Source organism: Diuraphis noxia, unplaced genomic scaffold (genome assembly GCF_037042655.1).
Source record: "Diuraphis noxia isolate RWA-SAM2 unplaced genomic scaffold, SU_Dnox_SAM2 contig0004, whole genome shotgun sequence".
Taxonomy (NCBI): domain Eukaryota; kingdom Metazoa; phylum Arthropoda; class Insecta; order Hemiptera; family Aphididae; genus Diuraphis; species Diuraphis noxia.
In genome coordinates this window covers 38232615-38255502 of record NW_028301714.1, presented here as the reverse complement: position 1 = coordinate 38255502, position 22888 = coordinate 38232615, and positions in this window count along the sequence as shown.

The window sequence follows — 22888 nt, the reverse complement described above, 5'->3', positions numbered from 1 at the left end:
AAAATGAAATAGGTATACATTCAAATACTAAACATGAAACTTACTTAACATATAAATACGTATAATATCACCTTTATAGTAGGTGTAATATTTATTTTGAAAATATATTGTATTTAAATACAATTAGCCCAATGTAAATGTATTATGATATTATAATTATATATATTTTTTATCACCGCTTTATATACTTTTATGCTATCATAGTAATATCTATTAATAATTATCTTGGTTGTGTTAATTTGTTGCCGTTGTTGTTGTCCTTAAATAAAAATATTTATATTAATGTTCTTGAATGACAATAAATTACCGAGTTATATTATCGTTGGTGTGAGGTGCAAGAAATTAATTATAAAAGCGGTGTTAACAAAAGAAAATACTTAAAAAGGAAAATGTTAGGGTAGAATCAATGGAAAATAGCTTTTAAGATGTGGATTGACTAGGTAACAAAAGACTTCTAAACCATAAATTTGCAAATGAAGGTTGATAAGTAGTAGCATTCAAAACAGAAAACAGCGTATTTAATTTAGTAAAAGATCTTTAACAATCTGTACTATAATACAACGATAATGATATAGATAATAAAATCCATAAATTATTATAAATAAATTGTATAATACTTAAGATATTTGCATCTAAGCATTATTAATACAATACAATTTTTAAATAACGGACACTTATGAGGCCACATAGATTTATCACTATTGAGATGTGTCCAATATTGGAAAAAAATGAATAAAAATCAAAATTTAGAATGATTAGTATTTAACCGAATTGGTTCCCAAAAGAATGTGTCAATAGTCTTGTTCAGGAGTACACTGGATACCTATGACATCTATATAGTTATTTTGTATATTGATAAAAGTTGAAAATAATTGGTAAAATTACTTAGGACAACTGGCTTTCTTGAATTGTTCCAAGTTCTATAATTTGCTAAACCACCAAAATAACAATCTATTCCCTATTTATCATATACAAGGTGTAATATAGCAGAAAGACCTGACCAAAAAAAAAAAAATTCTATTTCAAAGTATAACAAAATTTGTTAATATTATATAATATTATAAGTAAATAATTTAAGAAGTATACTCATCTCAGAAAATTCTCAAAAATCATATTTTTTAAAAAGTTATTACATTCCAAATTAATTTAACCAAAAAAATATTGAATTAAAAAAAAATAAATGACTTGACTTAGATAAATTGTTTTTACCATCAAAATTGTTCTTATAATCAGATTCACAAGTAGACTATTTTGAATTTATGTTACTTAATGAACAAAGAAAAAGCGGGTAAGTCGTGGATGTCGCTCTGCTGTGCAGTAGGTTTCAAGTCGGTTACTGTAATGGATGGAATTAAATTTGAATCCAATTATATTATATCATTGTATACGAAAAACGATTCTGAGCGGAAACGGTTTATCTGGAAAGGATAATATATTATAGATTATTAAAAATTTTCAAATCTTAGATTTAAAAAGAAAATCGAAGCACTTTTACTGCCCCAAAACGTGATGACAAACACAAAAAAAAAACACACAGCATTGTAAAATGAATACATTCCTCGCTCCGCTCAGAAAAAAAAAAAACAAAAATTAAAAAATATTAATTTGAACAGAAGCTATTTCAAATGATTTTTCTAATAGTCAGTTCAGTTCTATGTGTTACACCTTGTATACTACATTAGTAATGGTGCATTTATACTTTATACCTACTATCTAATTTATATTTTGTACCAATTATTAATTTTTTTTTTCATCGGTTTTTTATGACAGCTCGATAATTATATAATTATACAATTATACTCAGAGACGGTCTGCCCACTGGGATACCGGGAGGTTCCCGGTGGCCTGACCTAATGGGATTTGTTATTGGCCTGGCGGCTAGATTTCATTATTTTTAATTTCTTTATACTATTGTATATTTTTCATATATTGTATAAACTATACTACAATAGAAAATCCCAATTCGAACACCCGTAGTCCATAAATTGTAATAATTAATAACTAATAAAAAATAAGTAATAACTAGAATTGCCCATTCAACATGGGTATTTTGGGATGCATAAACGCATAATTGTTATTGTATATTATGTTTCATCGGTGGTCTAAGTACTTCGCGGCTTGCGGACACGAATGCGGATCCGGGGTGCAGGGGTCCCTATCTTAATAGACTAAATAGTAAATTATACTCATAGTCCATAATCCCATATTCATATTCATAACCTACTCTATTTTTAATCCGATGCAACTATATTTTATGAAACTTGTTTACCAGGTATTTCCCCACATTATAATTTTTATATAATCGTTAGTCGTCTAAATTACTGATTAATAGATACTTTTGAGTTTTGAGCTCTTTATCATTAATAGGCTTCGCAATAGACTGTAGTAGGAACTAGGAAACGTGCGTTACATTAATTCAATTGTACTTATTTGATATAAAAATTAAAAATTTACGTATAAAAATTACATTGTTATATATTACATATATTATATTGTACAATATTTTTTTGTATAATCGTTTTTATTTAAAATGAAATCTGTAAAAAGAAAAGGAGGAGCTGCTCGATAAAAAGAAAAAAAGGAAAAAACAGTTGTTGAGAGCCGGGAAAAAATGTGCAAAATTAAATTCATTTTTTTCATTGAATATAACCTATTTATTAACTATTATATTTTAGAAGTACCCTAGTTTGTAATCTAGCTATTTAAATTATTCTCAAACAGTTAACTAAATAAATAGTGTATAGCGAAGTTCCTAAGTAAGTGGTGTGTAGTCGTGTAGATCATTTTTTAAATAGGAGACAGGTGTCTAAGCAAAATATAATGATCTAACCTAGTACTGTACCTAGAACTTAGAAGTACCAAAGTACTTTTATATTTATTTTTTTTATCTTTGTACCTATGTATCATAGATGGCCAACACTTGGATGATGTAGAAAGTGTTAATAATGATTTACTTAACCTAAATGAAATCGAGCCAAGTATTTTAGAACACAATGAAATATTAATTTAAGAAATAAATGAAAATGGTAATTATAAATTATTTCAAACATTTGTATTTGTTTAATTTTGTCTGAATGCAAAACAATTTTATGTTGAATACTCTAATTTTTACTATAACGAATATAAGTGAATTTTATAATTTAGTAGAATTTATTTTAGTTGATGATTAAAACTGAATTATAAACTAATAAAATAATACTATTTATAATAATATATATTTTTACCATAGTACCTACAATATTGTAACATGGTATTATGATAATGATGATAAATAGTTAATTGAACTTTTTTTCAATTGTTTAAAGAGAATACATAGATATAGGCGTAACTAGGCCTTTAGGCTTAGAAATTGAATTGAGATGAACAGTCTCACTAAAATATTGATAATGATTAAAAGTGTATTTTTTTTTTTTATGTCTTCATCTTAAGAGGATTGTCCGAGTCCGTTAGTATTAGATAGACACACAACCATAAATTATATTGTATAGATATTAGATACTGATTAAATAATATTATATATATGAACAAAGCAGAGAGTATTCCTAACATAAATCGGGCGAATGTAAGTTCCCACACGGGGGACTTATTATCGATTCCACCAGTATCGTCTCCGCCAGTTCAGGTAGTCTAAAAACAACCTATTGATTCCACCACCTACCCATTTTAACCTCAGCCCAGCAAATTCTTAAAAAAATAATTAAATAATTAATTTTAATATAAATTAGTTTAGTCAAATATATTTTTTATAATATGATGATGAAAAACTAATGCAATGTGAATTAATATATATATATATATATATATATATATATATATATATATAAAATAATACAATATTGTTAAATAAATAAAATGTTACAATAACAATAATATATAGCTATCTACAAAATAATTCAATAATTAATTTAAATATAAATTAATTTAGTCAAATGTGGTTTTAAGTTCTACAATGGTATTGTTATATGATGATGCAAAACTAATGCAATGTGAATTAATATATTATATATATTAAATAATACAATATGCATAGTTAAATAAATAAAATCGATAGGTTGTTTTTAGACTACCTGCACCGACAGGATCGATGCTGGCGGAATCGATAAACCTTATCCCCAAGATTAAAAAGGTCTGGCGGAATCAATGAAACCCCCCCACACGAGATATAGCAGGTCAAAATTACCTCTGGATATCCATACGTAAGTTCCCACACGAAAAAAATACACTTGTACGTAAGTTCCCACACGAAAAAAAATTATACCAAACACCAAGGCTGGGCAAAGAAAAGAAACTTAACTTAATTTAAAGTTAAAATTTTCTTATATTCAAAATAAAAAATTTCAGACACATAATAATGTAGATATAAATTGCTTATAATTTTAACTTTTAATTCGTTAATGCTCAGCCTTGTCAAACACAAACTTCCTTCCCACTTTATTCAGGCTTAGGACTGATAAATAACTTATATAACTAATAACTTTTATAACTTAAAAATTATACACAGTATGACACTATGACTATGTGAAGTGTTTGAGCTTTCGCAATAAACCAAATAAAATTTGATTTTTTTTCAATTATTATTATTATTTTATACTTAAAAAAATTGAATTGGATTTTTTCATCCAATACAAAAACAAAACAAATTTTAAGTTGTCATTCCTAAGTCTTAATAACTTAACTTTTTCCGTGTGGGAACTTACGTACAAGTGTATTTTTTTCGCGTGGGAACTTATATATGTACTCGCTTACCTGCTATGTTTCGTGTGGAAACTTACCAAACCCCCATAAATCGGCTAATATAAATCTCAGCTAATTTATGTTAACACAGAAAATTACTTAAAAATAACTTATACTATATTTATTTTTATAATTATGTAACTGTATGCAAACTTAATAATTTTTAAATGCATCCTAAAATTTTGGTTTTTATTCTCTAAAATAAAATGTATCTATAATTATTTATCTGTACCTACCTAATATACCGTATGGAAATTAGTTTTTATTATTTTATTAGACTTAATTGTTCCATTATGTTTTGAAAACTCTTACTTTAAAAATAACAGTTACCTATAAGTAAGCATTTATTATTTATAGGTAGATACCAATTTTGATACATAAATGTGACAACAAAAAAATTTATGAACATGAAAGTTGTGATTTATTATTCTTGGATTTTAAAGTTGCTTACATCGATTTTCAATAAATTTACCGTATTTATATTATCTGGTTCCCATGTAATAACATTAAAACGTTATATTATTGAAATAAAAATAATAATGTGTGGAAATTAATAATGTCATAACAGTATAGAATTTTATTCTCCTGGGGGGAGGGGGATAAATATATTCAGAAAATATTATATCATTTTATTATTATCTTTTTGGGACCTACGAGATGATCAAGTCGTTGATTCTGAAGCAATTCCAACTACTGTGATTGATTAACAGTGGGTGACTGAACGTTTTGTACTGTCACCATAACCATAACCATAATATGGTAAATATGTAATGTATAGACAATAGAGTGAACTAACGAGACCGTCCGTCGCATCAGCGTATAAACCTACGTCAGAAATTCCACGCGGCGCTCTAATTGGCTACCTTTGTCATTCAGAAAACGAATCCAATAATATAACATGTACACAACTGTTTGTGTTTTTCATTGTTTAATTACCACGTTCATATTTTTTTGTATTTAAAAAAAAATTTTCGTTTCACTGATACATTTGGTCATCTTAACTTGTGGGTAGATTTTATCATCAATTAGAAATGGTAACTTATTATCTTATAGGTGTTTTTTCATTACTAATAAATAATTACTATTACTATTTTGATGCTATTATGGTATAATATTAATATTGAGAATAACACGTGCCTATGCAAAACACAATATTAATATTATTTCAGTGATTGAGACCTACGAGTATAATAAATTACTCTAATCAAAAATAAATAATTATTACCCTATTATAACATAAATTATCTCAAAAGTAACCTAATATAAGGCAATCATGCTGAGGTTGTTTAAAAAGACAATAATGTTATGCTTCTTTTGATATCTGATTGTTAATTTTTCTTTAAATTAGCTCAATATCCTATCTTAAACTTGAGTTAGTTTTGTATAAAGCAGATATGGACATTTCAATCTTATTTCAGCGTTCATTCAAGGTATCAAATACAATTTCATTACAACTGATCGTATACTCTAATCCCATCTCATTAATATCCCATTAAAATATGTTTGATTAATGATCTATTTGTTATTTGATTATAAATGATATATATTATAAGAATTAAAATAATTTCATATTCTTATATGGTTGGGCGGTCGATTCTCTGTATACAACTCGAATTTTGATGGGATTAAAAACGGTATTCGGACTATTCAATAATACGAATCAATGAAAACTTCTGTAAATTTCTTGGTACAGAATATACCATGTTAGTATACCTACATTCCGAAAGGAACTTATAGTTTATTTGAATAACATATTTTTTTGAATTCAGATAGGTTTAACATACCTACCTCTATTTGAGTATATCTTATATAATAATTTTTACTTCGTTTAACTATAGTTAGAGACTAGAGTTGGTAGTGGGACACTGCTAATGCAGATATTTAATTAGGACATATGTTCAAACAAGATCGTTAATTCATTATTACATAATATTATTATACAACATAATCGGTATAACTCAAACAACGATTGATAATATTTATTAATTTCGTTTTGACCTGTCCGGTGAAAAATTGATAGAATAATTACGTGTATATCATGTAATAAATACTATGCGTCGTGTTCTTCTTTGACATTTCAAAGAAAAACACACGATTTTTACCATTTGGGTATATATAACAGAATAGATTTATAATTTACATTAAATGCTATATAAATATACCTTTTTAGGTGTGATTTTTTAAGTGACAGACCGATAACTGAACGAGATGATGAGTTTTATATATAAGTAGAAGTGCAAGTATAACAATAGTCAATACTTCAATAAAAAACTTATATTTTACTAATTATTTGTCTTATAAGTGATTATATTTTAAATTAGCGAGTGCAAGGATGTTGTATTAATAAAAGAAAGCCTGCAAAGATTATGTGATTTAATAAATTATCTCATGAGATTACAAAATACATTACAATTTATCTAAACCTAATTATTTTTCCACAACATCGCATATACGAGTATAGGTACTACCTGAGAAAATTTGCATTTTTGACGAATAGGTACCGAATATGCAAAGTTAATTACGGTGCTTAGATTATTATTTTTAGCTCTAAAAATTAAAAACTATGTATGCTTCGTATTGTCGAACGCAGTTAGGTTTACAACCATGCTGTCAATCATTTTACTCAAAATTGACCAAAGATGTCCCAAAAATAAATGTTATCATATCATAGTACTGAAATGTTGTGAAATCATAAGGCAGTATGAATTAAAACTGGTACCTACCGATATTATGAATTACTTAGGGATCTATTTTTTTTTTTCAAAGATTTATTTGTTCTAAATAAGTCGTATAATATTATAAATAATAATAATTTAATATACTATTTTACTACATACTTAGTAAAAATTCGTTACATAGAAGTATAAATTATAACTAGATAATTAGATTTATAGTATATTAGTTATTATGGTATTGAATTACTCGTGAATCGTAATATGGTATGACGGTATCTCATAAAAATAATATATTGTGTTTTTACTAAATTTTAAATGAGTATTGTCAAACTTGGAATACTTATTGGTGCTATTAAATATTAATATAATCAGATGTTCAAATTTTTATGAATCGAGTAAGAAAATTGAAAGTATAACAATCGTTTAACGACGTATAACAATGACGAAAAACAATTTTAGAAAATCATTAAAAGCCATGTAATAACATTGTTTATAATATGTCATGTGGATAAATTATGGTGTATCGTGTATACTTAGTATTTACATGGCGAAGTTTTTGAAAGTATACATGAACTCATTATCATATAATAGCTTATTATTAAAACCGACACTCACTTAGTTTGAAAAATGTAAATTTATTATTTTTTTTTAATGAAGCTTATAATCTTTTTATTAGCATAAAAGTTATAAAGCCGTTAAATAGACATAGTTAACATTTTTTATTGCTCTTAATAAATAGTGTGGTATTTCATAATGAATATAACTTAATACAAGTTTTTTATCTTCTAAACTTAAGTTTCTATAAAAAATTTAATTAACATTTATTCTTACAAAAATAGCTAAAAAAATGGTTGAACAAGTAGTTATTTATTATATAGTAATATTGAACTAAATTAATAAGATAATATCTTATTTTTAAGCGATTTGTTTTTCATGATGGTAGGTATAATTATATACGAATAGTTATTCAATTAATTGAATCGATATAGTTTACTTATATTAGTGACAATGAAATGAAAAAAAAAAAAAAAACTACTAAGTTAGTTTTACTATGTTTATTAACTTTATAAGCTAAGTCGTGTAGAAAATTGGTAACGTGGTAAAACATCTTCACATATAAAAACATAATATATTTTGAATTTATATTTTATTTCAATCAACTCGAATATGTAATTAAATATCCATACAACTAAAGTAGTGACAAAGAGGTACTAAACAACTGCAAAACACCGTAGAAGGTACTTACTGTTTATTTTTTAAACAAAACGCAAATACAATTGATGATTTCAAATATATCTATCTAATGTTTTTAATAAATTATAACTTTTGGTGAATAGTAAGTACTAATGTTGTATTTCCTATGTTATGTTCTAAATTTCTAATTCTTCCAGCTCTAGTTTCACTCTGCTCTGTTGTTTTTTCCTATAAGTATATATTTAGGTTCACGACTATGTTCCCAAGAGTACTGTCTGACATTAAGAAGCTATACAGCCAGGTTACACTCGAAGCAATTTAAGAGCCTTCTGGATAACACGTGGATAGAATTTTGAAAATAAAATAATGTATAGATGGTTTTGGTCATATACACGGGTCTTATAAAAGCAATATAGTTATTGAATTCAATTCCCAAAAATCCTTAAATCGTTATACTTATGTAATGGTCACGTGGTAGATTTATAAAACACACTTGTTTATATATATATAGGGTGATTCATTAAGCATACTCATCCTCTTTTTCTTCAATAATACAGTTTGGTATTAATAATTTGGATTTTGGAATTTTCAAATATATTTAAAGCACATATATATGTATGTATAAAAAAAATATTAGTATTCGAGTAAATTAATCTAATCTCCATCATTTTTATTACACAAAATTGAAAAGACTGTATAAATGCTATTCATCAAGCATACTCGTTCTATTTTTATTCAATAATACAGTGAGGTATTAATAATTTAAATTTTGGAATTTTTCAAATATATTTAAAGCACATATTAAAAAATAAAATAAATATTAGTCATCAGTCTAATCTCCATCATTTTTATTATACACAATTTAAAAGAATCTGTATAAATACTATTCACATACCAATATGGAAGAAAAATAGCTAAAAATTGATCTCGGTTTACTTTAAGAGGCCATGTATTTAGAATGGTAAACAACATAACATTTCATATATACATATACGATTAGAAAAAATAAAGTTTTTTACTACTGGACAGAGAAATTGTTATAGCTGATATGGAATAGTTTATTAAGTTATAAAATATGATGTTTATAAAAATAAAATCTATAAGCAGTAGATATGTCTATTTGCTTATGCTATTTTATTGTTACAAAATAATTATATCGATCCAAATAAAAATATTGACATCAATTTGAAACATAATTTTAGTATCAATTTATTCAAATTATTAAGTTCTGGTAAGGTTAGTTTAAAAATTATTTTTTATAGTCAAATATATTTATTTTTAAAGGAATTATCGAAAACAAATTTAGTTGCTTCATATTTATGTCACTTAACAGTGTTTTATATAATAATGATAATTTTAATTTGATTGCTTTATAATTTATATTATGGACAGATATCCATAAAACAAATTTTAAAGTGCTTAAGTGGTCGGGAAATAATTTACCTCTCTCTTATCATTGTGGGTTAGTTACAACTTAAAGTATTTTATTATTTTTTTTTTTCGCACTTCAATTTGATCGAAATTAAATTTATTGACTGCAATTCTAAAATCAATTAAAATCTTATGTCATCAAATATTTTAATTTATTCGTGTAGTAAATATATTTTTAAAGAAGTAAACGATTTAATGAACTAATCACAACATAAATACAATTTTTTTTTAAAAATATTATACGATTAATTTTAAATTTTAAAGTGGTTTATTTAAATAGGTTTTATTCAATTTTTGTTATGAAATATTTCCACTTATTTCTGATTTAGGTTACTCTATCTACGTTTTATTATTCGTTGGTTCATTCAACATCACCACCCTGCATCCGTGGCTTATTTTATGAAAAGCACTAATTACCGTTTCCCGTGGGGTGGCAAGTGAGAGCTGCAGATGAGATAGACAGGGAGAGAAATATGAAGTTGTTCGAAAAAAAATATTATTTTATATATATACCGACTTCATTAAGTTCTTTATTTTTTCAAGGAAGGGGTGCGTTTAATTAATCATAGTGTCATAATTCCGTCATCGGTTTTCCTTCATTTTCTTTCTCACCCCCGGGGGGTTGTAGTATTATTTAATTTTTTTTTTCATTCACACGTCCTTATTTGTATTCTGAAAGTATTTTCGACGACGATGATGACGACGATGTCTTCCTACAATTTTCTGTTAATCCTTTAGTGAGACAAATTAATGAAAGTACTTTTCAGAGCATTTATATATAATAATGTGTTGCTACAACATCTTTTTACCTGTCTCTATCGCATCGTTTTTTTTCTTAAAAATTCAAAATTAACAGAGAGTTGCTTTATACATGCATAATCCGTTCAGGCTAATTACTGAAACTTTTGTAAAATTTTTTTTTTATCCCTATAATTTTTTGACAGTTATAGAGTATAAACAACCACAGTTGCAGTGTTCGTGGAAGACACGTTTTTTGGTAAATATAGTTCTCAACAAAATCTGATTACAAAATTACGTATAATAACGATTTGAAAAGAGAGCTACAAAAGTTATTATATTTAGCTATTATATATATATATATATATATATATATATATATATATATATATATATATACTATTAATATCTTTATAACGTAATAAAACTTGATAAATTCAACCAGGATACTTTTGCAGCTATTGTTTCATTATAAACGTCATAATGATTAATAGGACATTACTTCTTCCGTAAGTGGTCAGAGGAGGATTTCACAAACGTCAGAAATGATATTTGTTATAACATTTTTCTTTTCTTGAGCAATTGTATCAGGAATTCTTTTCTTATTTAATATTTTGCACCCAGATTTAAAGATTTGTTCTACCAATTCAGGTAGATGGGATCGCTTGAACATCACAAATACGTATAAACATTAAAAAAAATTATTATTTTTAGGTTAACAGTATAAAGCTCATCGCATATAGTGTATTAAAAGTATGATAATTAAACTTGCATCAAGTTTTTTATTTTTAAAATCATCATACTTGTAGATATCTATGTGAAAAAATAATTAATAAGATAGCCCTGCAAAGTGTAAAGAACTTTTTTTTTAAATATCACATATTTTTTTTCACAGACTATTTTTATAAGATCCAAACAAATAATTATTCTAAAATGTTAAGAAATAAAATAAGTACAAATAAAAGCAAAATAATATGAAAATATATTTAAAATAAAAGTTGATATTTAAATCGCAAATAACGAAAATATAAACATTTGAGTAAGATGCTTTTGTAGTATTTGGGTATACAGTGAATCCTCTATATCAGTGTTTCCCAAAGGGTGTGCCGGGGCACACTAGTGTGCCGTGAAATTTGAAAGGTGTGCCGCGACAAATTGAACTTTTTTTATAAAAAAACATAAAATTTAATTTTTTTATATTAATTATCATTTAATATTGAAAAGACAAAAATGTATGATACACAGGAAAGTTCTGTGATATATATATATATATACAAGTACAGCTATCGAGAGATAATAATATTATTACCTAATAACGATAATAATACCCGACATCATTATATACGTATTATTCGATAAGTAGGTAATATTTATCTAAAGTGTGCCGTGACTTATAATAACTAATAATAATGTGCCGCGATGGGAAAAAGTTTGGGAACCGCTGCTCTATATAGTGGACATCCGTGGGTGGTTAAAAATGTCTATTATGGGGAGTTTTTCACTATTGAGAAAACCTGTGAGAAATTACTAAATTCCGCTATAGGGAGACGCTATAAAGAATTGGTTTTACATTTACATAATATTGTCGTATATTGTAGACAGTCGTCAAAATAATATTGTTATATATGTGATTTGAATTGTAAATTATTAATATAGGTTAGTGAAGCTAGATTTGGTGTAATGTGTGAAGCTAAGCTGCCATAAATATTTCCAATATAACGCCGCCAGACACACAGGCGCGGGCAGTCCCGTTTTCGTTGAGTGATTCGGCAAGAACGTAGGTACGACGGATGTACGTGTGAAACTACGACCATAGTACGGTCTAGGAAATCTAGATTTACTAAGTGTTTTATTTATATTTGTTTTAATTTAATAAAAGTGTTTCCAAACTGAAACCCCGAGTTGAATGTTATTATTTCAATTCGTCTTCGTTCGTATCTTTATATCGGAACAGTGTTCAGACACATAGACCTATAGTCAATGAAGTTTATTTTAAATTAAATAGCGCTACGGTCGTGAGCTCTAATAGTCATTTTCAATTTTAGGAACCGGATGTGAAATCAAAAAACGCACACCATCATACCTCAATAAGTTACAAGTGCTAATCTAAATTTATTTTAGAGAGAGTCACTAGCTTAGAACGTACGAAAGTGAGGCGAGTTGGTTCACCGCGTATTAGCTAATACAGGTGATACCACAATACTCGTATACATAGGTACTAGTGAATAGTGATATTACATACATTGAATTTGGTGAGTATTAATTTATCGTTTATTATATACACACTCTTTATGTATTTAAAAGTATGTATAATGTTTATTGTTTATGTACATTTAAAAATATCCGTAATCTCTTTTTGTGTAAATTTTTTTTGCTCTTTGCAATGATATACTGTACTTGTATTGTGTCCATTTATGAGAGATAGTTCTTAATATTGGTACCAGTTTTAGTGTCCACGTCCTCTATTAGGAGAGTCCACTATACAGAGGTTGTAACTCATATTATATGCATACATTTTCGCCGTTGAATTTAAAAGTGTCCACTATTGGGGAAGGTTCACTATTAAAAGGGTATGGTGCATATTATTATAATACCCTATAGTCTATACTATGCAAGAATAAAATTACCCATTAGGATATGTCGACGGGTTGACGTAAACAAAACAATGAATTTTTTCGTTTTTATAATTTTTAATATATAATTTAAATGTAATAAGCAAAAAGTACGTAGGTACTTTTAATTATCGCTCAAAGACTATATAACAAAATATCAGTAAATCTTATTGTTTTTGACGATGCACATGAGTTGTGTCCTAGTCTATAAAATTTATTTCTGTTCACAATAATAGAAGTTTCTAGTTAAATTTTTAGTCTTTATGGCAACCAATAATGTAAAGCAATTTTAACTTATGGTTAAATATGCATGTATTATATCAACATATACATTTTATATAAACTAATATTATATCGAAAAGTAAAATAACATATTACTCATTAATTATTACCTAGACAGCGTGTAACAGAAATATGAATCTCTCATATAGGTTTTTAATCGTATTTGCATTTGATAAACATTCAAAACCAATAATATTTGTTGTTTTGTTTGTTTACTAATATGTTATTGATGGAGATATCCGCTGAACAAGAACCTTAAAACTGATTACAATATTAATAATCAATAATCTAGAAAAGGTGTGTACATCAAAGCAAACAAAAAAAAAAATGTTATTTATAGAGAGTAAAAAAAAATCAACACTTTATGAATGACTATAAAATACAATGTAAAAATATCAAATTAAAAATAAATTTCAATACAGTACACTTTAATTGGCTTAATGAATTAACATCATTATTAAAGATTATTTTTGTTCACATTTTTAAAATTATTGAGAATTTTTTATTCATTGAATAATTCATAGTAATAGAGGTAAATTAAGCATTACTACTAATTTTTAACCAATCACTATATGGTTATGTCAATATGTTATTATTAATAATATTTTTATCGAATTGAATAGTTAAGAAAAACTTTTTTTCTCTTGAATCATTAAATAAACTTACTTTTATAAGTGAATATACTATATGTTCAAAACTTTCAAGTCACGTGATATAAATTTATTGTTAAAAATTTGCCATCGAATCGTTTGTCTCCTTGCTGCATTAACACAATTATCTGTGAGATCACACGTGTGTATTATGTATATAATACGTATATATATATTTTAATAATTTAATATATATGTATATGTACATTATGTGTCACAGTTCCTCTTTATCCGGACGGAATAATTTGGGCTCGATTTCAACGCGATTCCGGTATATAGTGGTAATAATAATTAGTGCTTGGCGATCATTAAATTCTGAACAGTAAATTAAGACCGTCTTGTCGTGCTGTAAATTAGTCCAAGTGGTAGTTTTATATATATATAATATACGTGGTTTTGTGTTCCTTCCTCGCGTCCGTTCAGACCCTAAAACAGTGGCGCGTGTGCGGTGGACGGGCGTGTTTTAGTGGGGTGAGAAGACGAGAGGTTGGGTTTGGCAAAATCGAAGTGACTAATGCTTAAGTTTCTGCCTCTCTTGCAGCAACGACATCGTGGCACAGTGGCAGAGGAGAAAAAACTAATGTACCGAGATAAGGGTCTTATAAATATATGATGGTGGCCGGACGGTTGGAGAGGGGAATTGGTTTTTAGGGTGGGAAACGCAAAATGGGACTTTCATTATTTCACTCACAACCGGTGGCGAAGAAGTAATGGTTGAGATGGTAACAGAGGGAAAGAGAATGGGCACAGCTAGCCTTGAGTGAGAAATAATATCGTCAAATCCTGCGAGGAAGTTAACAACAATTGGGGTGGTCTAACTTTTTTCCTTTTTAAAAAAAAAAAACTTTTTCTTTTTTCCCTATCCCTGCTGTACACAGACGCAGCTTATTCTTAAAATAATAAAATAGGATGGGAAAAACAGCCCAAGAGGCGCGAGAATCGAACGCACCCAGGGACTTTTGTCGATAATTTATCGGGTAACGGCCGTTGGAAATGGAGAAAGAAACAATATCCTCGGCGAGTTGGCGGAGGTGAATTATTGTTGACAAGTGTCGAGCCGTTATCTTCTCTCTCTCTCCATCTTTCTCTCTCTTTTTACACTCTCTCCGTCGCTCTCTAAGGCTATTTTTCCTCCCCTATAAGCCCTCCATTTCCCTTATCACCTGAGCAAATAGGTCGTTTTTAAACAAAATTAAGAATCTCCAGTATGGTGCAGTATGGTGCACGTGTTTTTATGCAGTTTTATATGTATGATATAAATAAATAAATGATTTTTTACAAACAAAAGGTCAAACCAAACAACACAAATAAAATCTAATCTTTTTAAAAATATCCGGTTTTTTATTATTAAACTGTATTGACTGAATTGTTATTTAAATTTTAATAGGTAGCAAATAATTAATATTTTCAAGAAAACCAAATTTTTTAGTGTCAGTTCATAAAATGTTTACAAATAGACAATTTTATAATAATAATAATATTTATTATAATTTATTAAATTGCATGAATAATATTAGGCATCATTATAATTTATAAGGTAGATATTACAATTTACAATGTACTGTAATAACTAATATACTTTATTTATTTATTTTTTTTAAGAAACTTGGTGAGAACCATTAGTTTTGGCAATTACAACAAGCTCAACAATTATACAACAATAGCAATTATCTAACAACTATAAAATAAAATTATAGCCAAAAATAAAACAAAGATAGAGTATTAAATAGCATAACATACAATAAATTGATAGTTTGAACATATAATGACATTAAGGTCTATGTATAAGATATGAATGTACAGCGTATAAGATAATTAATATTTAAAAGACAGGTAATAATGGACAGATAGTAAGCAAAGAAGTATAACGTGATTAACACGATTTGTTATATTTCAATTGTTGATAATTGAGACTTATTTAGCAGTTAAGTAAGGAAAGAGAGGAGGGGTTTTATGATATTTGAAATATCGGAGTTGAAGAAGAATAATAAAGTTTCAATACTTGAAGGAAGCTTAGAATAATTTTGACCAGAAAAGGTGGCTTGAGCATAAGATTGCTGATTGTTGGCAAAAGAGGTTTTGGTAGTATTGTTTTTTGGTATAGGAGTAGGTATGGGAGATCTCGCTTAATTGGAGGAGAAACACGTTTAAGTTTTTTGTAATCGGGGGAATCTTTGTAGTTAGCAGTGTGGCTGCCATTGCATAGGGGATATCTGGCTGGAGAGTCGCGTGGATTGGTACAAGAACTTGAGACGTAGTTTTCTTCACATTTTACACAACGTGGATTATGATAACAATATTTTCGAGTATTACCGTAAGACTGGCATGTACAGCACTATGGAAGGCTTTTTGGTGGACGTGAGTTTTAAACAATAATTTTTGAGTTGAGAAGAAACTCAATCTTGAATACATCCGAATTTTTGGTAACTTTTTGGATATCAACAAAGAAAAGTGGCAAGGACGTTTTGTCCGAAAATCCCTTAATGTTGTGTATGTTGGTGACCTGGTGGCAAAATTCTGAAAAACCAGCGATGATGTCTTCGAGTGAAATCAATTACTCTGACAATTCTACTGATAATCAAATCTATTACTGATTACTTATATGCAATAAGCATACAATTCAAATATAAATAGATAATTATTTTGATCAATATTATGTTAAGTAATATAATATGTAACACATACAACTTTAAACAATTTAGTGAATTTATATTTACTAAACATCAATTCTTGCCAAGTTAAGTTAATTTATCATGTTAATAGCATGAAGTTTGATGGCATTATTATAAATTATAATATATAATAAGTCGAATTTTGTTCAAGATTTCAAAACATTCGTCCACGGATGATGTTCTATATTTCCTGTATTCGTATGAGTGTAAGTATAGTTTGCAGTATCATGTAAAAATATCAAATTCAATAATAAGAAGTTGGGTATTTTTGTTTGTTATTTTCAGAATAATAGGTAATTTGATACTCATAAGCTCCGATAGTAACAAATTTATAAATATCATAATAAATTGGAAATTTTTCACCTACATTTGGACTAAAGACTACTCTACTTAGTCTACTTGTTTACAGGTTATATTTTTTTATTTGATACCGGTGAATCAAAATTTGAGTTTTTATTAGATTTTAAATTATGAATTAATAAAAAAGGCATCAAATGTATAAGTAGGGCTATTAGACATAAGATTATAGTAATACAACTTTAGTATAATCATTATATATTGAAATATTATCGTAACGTGTTTTCTAATTGGCTTGAGGTTTCTTTATTTTTGTTCAAGTTCGGTAAACTTAAATAGATAGAACAAATAATTTTTAAAATTCGTCAGATTCTATGGATTTTAAAGTTTTAGCGTAGCCCTTACATCAGCTTTATGGGTTGATAATCATTTTATCATAAACTAATAATTTTTTCAAAAAGTATTTACGTTTTTGAAAATTTACATTTTACATGGTTTCAAATTTTTACGTATTTATAGTTAAGACTAGTGGAGTGGATTAGTACGTGGTTATACCACAAAATATTGTCCACTACTCAGCTGATCTAAGCTTTAAATATTAATATATCTCAATCTGATTATTATGAATAAAAATATTCTGCTTTAAAATATTACGTTAAAACTAAATATTCTTATTCAAAAAATTTAAAAAGTAAAATAAAATTATAAGAATAATAAATATTTAAAAAATAAGTTTTTGAAAAAACATCGTCTTATAATAACTTGAAACTACGTAAAACAAATTTTTTTTTTTTTTTAAATATCTAATATAATAATATTCATATTAATTAAAATTTCATATTATAAATAAAATAATTGTTAATGATATAATTACTGATATAATTACGTGTTGTTATACATAGTTTCCAACTCTTTTAGATTATCTAAAATGGGTATCATTCTTTAATTTTTTATTCCTAAAACGGCTTAAAGTTTAAACACAATACAAATTATAGCATTACATAAATATGTCGACGTATCTATTATTAAAAAATATAAAAATATATTTTGAATAAACGGTGATACGAATATGCGCGTAAATTATACTTTACTTTAAACTGTAGAATCTGACTTAGATACTAAGTTTTATTAGATCCTACAATATAAGCTTTGGAAAAAATTTAGCTGAATACCTGTAACGGTATGCACATATATATTATTCTCACTACACTTCGTGCTTTAAATATATCAATCAACCAAGATGAAATCAAAAAGTTTGTTTACAAACAGGTGAATCGACTATGGGGTTTCACACGAATGCAACAGTATAACCAACTCCTAATTTAACTTTCTACTTTTAGACAGCTCACAAGAAATCAGCTGGTGTCTCGAACGTTTGAAACCTAGTATGTCTTAGTTTAAGTGACTTTGGATAGAAGTGATAGATTATATCATTGGAAATAGAACACAGAACATGACACATGTGACATGTCCATGAATATAAAAGTATATTATTAAAGTATTTTTTATAATTAATCATAGTTAATACACGCCTTATGTATTATATTTATATATAAAGATTACAGGTATTAAAAATAAAGATATAGTATAGTAAAAAATAAAAAGTACCTACTTTAATATATATATTTAATGTAAATTATATTATAGAATAAAGAATAAAACGTTAGTATGACTAGGTTAAGGTTAAGATATGTACACGTTTTTTTTTAAAGAGAAAATTTTTAAAAGACTATGCTTGAAAACTGCACAAATGCCACATCACACAAAACCTTTGTAGCTGGTTAACTTAGTTGGTCAAAAAAGATTCTTTGATTCAAATATTTATTTTGAATTGAAAGAAAAAATATTTATTCGGTTGTTAAAAACAATATTTAAAAAAGCGGGTAAGTGGATGTCGCTCTGCTGTACATTAGGTGGTGGGGTGGTCTTCTAACTAGGGTAGGTTAGATTTGAATGCAATGATAGGTATCATTGTATACGAAAAACGATTCTGAACGGAGATGATTTGTCAGTCTAGGATATATTATATTTAAATATTGTCATATATTCTATTTTGAAACAAATATTTTATTTTTCAATTAGGAGGCATTTTGCATAAGGCATGGTTAATCAATTTTTCCAAAAACATTGCATGTAGTCATCATAATTCATAATACCTTATATTATCATAGATATACAATATACATATACCTGATTTCATAAAAATTTAAAACTCAAACACTCAAAACATTTTTCCGATAATGACGCTTCGAGTTTTCTCTATAGCTACTTGAAGAAAAACTTATGGAAAACTTAGTGTTGTATTTTTAATCCTTAGTTATGAACACAAAATTTTTTATGATTTTTCAACTTCAAAATAATTTGCAAATATTCATGGTTTTGACAAATTTTTGTCAATATTTGAACTTCAAATGCTAATAAAAAAGAATTGTGCCATTGTAATCTTATATTTTTTTAATCATTATAAGAATAACTTATGATAAACTTTGTATTAAATTTGCAAGTATTTTGATAGGGCCAAACAAATTTTATCGACACTTCAAAAAAAAATGTCAGAAAGATTGAAAATTTCAGTTGTCTATAAATATCTCAAAATATTTTGAAAATTAAATCATGTAAATAAAATGCCAATCTAAATAATTAGTAAAATTTTCAAGTATCTACGACTTACACTTTTTGAATAATAACAAATGTTTAAAATCGTTTGAGGATAAATCGTTATCGTTACACTATTTCGTAAAAATTTAAAATTCAAACGCACCTAACATTTTTCGTATAATGATGCTTCGAGTTTTCTCTATAGCTACTTGAAGGAATACTTATGGAAAACTAAGTGTTGTATTTTTAATCCTTAGTTATAAACACAAAAAATGTTATGAATTTATGATTTTTCAACTATAAAATGACTTGCAAATTTTCGTGTTTACGACAGATTTCGTAAAAATTTGAACTATAAACGCTTATAAAAAAAAAATTGTGACTAATGATTTTTAAGTTTTTTTAGCTACAATAAGAACAACTCATAAGAAACCTTGTATTAAATTTTCAAGTTGTTTTGGTCATCTAAAATTTTTTTACCGGCACTTCAAAAAAAAAAATAAAAAAAAAAATTCTCATAAAAATCGAAAATTTCAGTGGTCTATAAATATCTCAAAAATGTCAAAACATTTTGAAAATTAAAATGTATAGATAACACTAACATAAACATTTAGTAAAAATTTCAAGTATTTACATTGATAGTTTTTAAATTACAACCATATAAAAAAATTGATTTGGTCGAAAACTGGTTATGTGTACTTCAAATTTTGACTAATTACGTAAAAATTACGGCAATGTTCAAATTATCTTAGATAGAAATTCATAAAAGTTTTTCTTTTTAATTCTAAGATTTGAAAATTTAATACAAGGCTCCTAACATATTTTTACAATAGAAGTTGAAAAATAAAAGAAATACATAGTCACAATTTTTTTTTATAAGCATTAAAAGTTTGAGTTTTGACAACATATTATGTAAAAATCACGAAAATTCACAAATTGTTTTAAACTAGAAATTCATAAAAAATTTTCCTTTTATATCTAAGATTTGAAAATTTAATACATGGCTCCTATCATATTTTTACAAAAGCAGTTGAAAAATAAAAGAAATGCTTAGTCACAATTTTTTTTACAAGCATTCAAAGTTTGAATTTTAGACAACATACGTAAAAATCACGAAAATTCATAAATTATTTTATGCTAGAAATTCATTAAAAATTTTCTTTTTATACCTTAGAATTTAAAATTTTATATAAGGCTCCTAACATATTTTTACAATAGCAGGTGAAAAATAAAAGAAATATATTAGCACAATTTTTTTTACAAGCATTCAAAGTTTGAATTTTGACAACATATGTAAAAATCACGAAAATTCGCAAATTATTTTAAACTAGAAATTTATAAAAAAATTTCTTCTTAAATCTAAGATTTGAAAATTTTTAATAATCTATAATATATTCTAGACAGATAAACCATCTTCAATCAGAATCGTTTATCGTATACAATGATATAATATCATTGGATTCAAATTTAATTCCATCCATTACAGTAACCCACTTGTAACCTACTGTACAACAGAGCGACATCCACGACTTACCCGCCTTTTTTTTTTCTCGATTTTTTTTTAAAACTGTTGGAAAATGTTATAACTTTTGACCTCTATAATGCACCAAGGATATTTACTTTTACATCGGAAACCACCCCCAAAGTTTGAAATTGAAGCATTATTTTGACTAGTTATGTTGTACACAGACACACACAAAAAAAAAACACATCTTTGTAAAATCAATACATTCATCACTTCATTCAGAATCTAAAATTAAGGAAAGATATTTTTATTTATCAAATTATAAATAATGGACATTTCTTAAAAAACAATGTAATACCTTCCTAGACCTTAGGGTTAGGTACTTTAGTTAGAGTCTACGGACTATAAAATACAGAGAAAATCCTTATGTCTCCATAGGCTATTCAACCACTGACTACAACATGTAATAAAATGTATACGTTAGTCGTTAGACTTGACAAAAAAGGGCTGAGCCATGAATTTTATCAATAAATTATAAATGAACCAACTAAATTTTCTATTAATTTTACGAATTACGGAAGTAAAATGTCAGATATAATACATAGAGAATAAAACGGAAGATAAAATCAAATGTATTTTACGATTTTTCTAGAATTTCGTAACCCCTAACAGTCAATAAAATAGTTGCCGCTATAATATTATAGTCGTATAATACTGAAATATTTTATTACGATTCGCATACATACAGGGTGTCCTTATACCCACCTACCCGTCAACTAGACACTAGCCACTTATCAATGTAATAAGTACTCCCCAGCTCACCTCTCCTGTGTGTACTTTAAACCACACAAAACCAAATATTTTTGAATACTATTAACAATTGAAATTAGTATTATGACTTTTAAAATAACCATTTGCATAAACTAATTCTGTTTGAATTGGCCACCTTAAGAAACGTGAAAATAACAGTTTTAATTTTTTTTCATTACTATTATTTCTTAAAAAAAAAAAAATTATGAATTCGAATGATTGCGGATCTCAATCATAAATTTTCCAATAATGTTATAAAAGATTAAATAGATAAAATATGTAAAACCAGAATAATTTGCTCATCCTGTAAATATATAATAATATTTTTTATTGTATTATGTTTTTATCTTTCATTGTAAAAATCTGAACGTCATTCAATTAAAAACGTTTGTAACAAGAAGAAAAAGTATAAGATGAAGAACTTGCCTCACGTATGATGTATATACGTAAAGGTATTTATTATTTTTATTATTATTTATGTTCCTATTACGTGTATATAGTACGAATTCCAATAAATACGGTTTTCAATTAAAAATAATATAATTTATAATAAAATTATTATTTTCGCGCAAACAGTCAGGACTCGTGTTTATAAAGTTTATGGTCGCATAATAATAGTAATAATAGTACAAATGACCTCTGACAATGGGGCCGAAGTCGTTCTGAGTCACTTATATACTATACATGGTACAATTAAAAGTTTTAAGGGCCGGTGGTTTTCGCGTACAGA